The sequence below is a fragment of the Octopus bimaculoides genome, chromosome 14, assembly GCF_046866305.1.
Source record: "Octopus bimaculoides isolate indiv1 chromosome 14, ASM4686630v1, whole genome shotgun sequence".
Taxonomy (NCBI): Eukaryota; Metazoa; Mollusca; class Cephalopoda; order Octopoda; family Octopodidae; genus Octopus; species Octopus bimaculoides.
The window spans coordinates 33,283,190-33,285,689 of record NC_142941.1 but is presented as its reverse complement, the minus strand read 5'-3'; the positions used below and the strand labels follow the sequence as shown (position 1 = coordinate 33,285,689).

At 31.3% G+C, this 2,500-nt stretch overlaps 1 protein-coding gene across 2 annotated transcripts in view; it reads right to left on the bottom strand.

The window, feature by feature from the left end:
* Positions 1 to 2,500, bottom strand: part of LOC106871010 (protocadherin gamma-B7) — a 289,259-nt gene that overhangs the window by 229,554 nt on the left and 57,205 nt on the right. The gene's annotated exons all lie outside the window — the stretch shown is intronic.

The following is a 2,500-nucleotide window of genomic DNA, read 5'->3' as shown; positions in this document are numbered from 1 at the left end:
CACCATCCTCTCTGCTCTCGTGTGACCTGTGGTCAACTTCCTTTTCACTCCAGCCGCTGTGAAGGCAAGACGAACTACTAGCGTTCTACCTCAGATTTGCGTTTGGCCGTACGGCTTTTGAATGTTGTTTTCACTGTCCAATTTTTCCTGTCTTGGTTTGTGTTTGCCACCTTGGAATCCTCTGTGTAGTGGGTTGATCCACTACTCAGGAAGAGACTATTCTGCAGTACGTTCTGTCTTATCTTCGAAACGTCTAGATAGAATAGAGACAGCTGATGAAGGGATATTCCAAGTGGCTTTCCGTTTTCCTATGTGTTCGTTCCGTTGTCTGTAGTTTATTGTTCTAACGTCCTGTACCCTGATATGCATATATATACACATGTAGATGTAAGTATGTACATATATGTGTGTATACATGTATATATATTCTTTGTATTATATATATATATATATATGTATGTATGTATGTATGTATGTATGTATGTATATATATATATATATATATATATATATATATATATATGCATGTATGTATGTATGTATGTATGTATGTATATATATATATATATATATATATATATATATATATATATAGAGAGAGAGAGAGAGAGAGAGAGAGATAGATAGATAGATAGATAGATAGATAGATATATATGCATATATATATATATATATATATATATATATATATATATATATATATATATATATATATATACATACACATGTATGTATATATATATTATGCAAATGATTTAAGTTATAGAACGAAGTTCGACAAATTCAATCATATATTCGTAAATGGAGATTAAATATTAATATAAGAATAAAATATTTTTTATTCATTTCGCTATACGATCATTTCGAACAGAAAGACAATAAATTCATTTTAAGAATCTGAGTTGTCAAAGAGTATTCACCAGTAGCACAATAAGAAAGAATTGAAAAAAAAACTAAATAAAGAAAAAAGAGTACTTTAGAATTACGTGGGTATGGTGTTCTTACTAATTTTTGTAATTTGTAATTGTTCTTGTGGTCATGTCTATTTAAAATTAATTTATTGTCTTTCTGTACGAAACTATTGTATAGCAAAATAAATAAAAAATATTTTATTCTATATTAACATCTAATCTCCTCCATTTACGAAAATATTATTGAATTTGTCGAACTTCGTTCTATAATTTACATTATATGCTTAATATACTTATATAACCTTTCATATCTACGCTAATTTACATCAGTAAATTCAAAATAAAATTTGAAGAATCAACGTTAGAAATCTTTTGGAAACTACTCCAATTGAAGGACGAATCCACCTTAAATCATTTTTAATATATATATATATATATATATATATATATATAACACAGAATGGGACAAGAACGCAGAACATCTAGACAGGTGATACAAGAAAGGGACAAAACCACCAGATAGACGATAAAAAGAAAACAAAGACAGGTCATTCGGAGTTTTCTATATTTCTACGTATATATATATACTAACTTATATTATATATATGTATGTATGTATTTATGTATGTGTGTATGTATGTATGTATGTATGTACGACTGGCATCCGCACAGGTTTCAGTCTAGTAAATACACTCATAAGTGGTCGTCTGGGGCTATAGTAGAACATACTTGCTCAAAGTGTTACAAAGAGAAAACCTAACCAGAAACCGTATGGTTGCATGTAGAGTTTCTTCACTCCACATCGATGCCTGTACGTTACGAAAATAATTTCATCACAAAGGGCATATGTAATATATATTTTAACTAATTATTAAGTAACGTTATGAATATATTACAAAATCTGGTAAATTTAATCAAACACACCCTCTCCATTCTCAAGGCTTAAAACTTTGTGGTAGGGCACAAATCGATTACATCGACCCCAGTGTTTAACTGGTACTTATTTTATCGACCCTGAAGGAATGAAAGACAAAGTCGACCTCGAGAGAACGTGAACTCAAAATGTAAAGACGGACGAAACGCCGCTCAGCCTTTTGCCAGGATGTGCTAACGACTCAGCCAGCACGGCGTATTAAATGATAAAACAAGTACGTACATTTAATACCTATATCTGTTCATTCAAACATACATACATACATACATACATACATACATCGTTACAAGCAGGATATCGCAAAGAATAGTCTATAACTTGTTTTTGAAGGTTCTCTTTGCATCTATGCCAACCTAAGCAAGCCTAGATCAGTAGATGGTTCTTTTTCTTCTGAAACAAATAAGAGAAATACCTTTCGTTCGCCAACTGGGCGTCATTCTTGCCAATATTTTCAAAAACTCTTCTCACCATGTGAGATTTTGCTTAAACGATTATAGTCGATACTAATACGAACAACACCACCGCCACCACTACCACCATCAATAGTGATATTTACGGTTATAATACATCTGTGAGTCATCTGAGAAGAAGTAATTATTCTTTTCACGTCACTTGGTCTTTGCATTTAAATCAAGATTTACTACGGTACAACGAA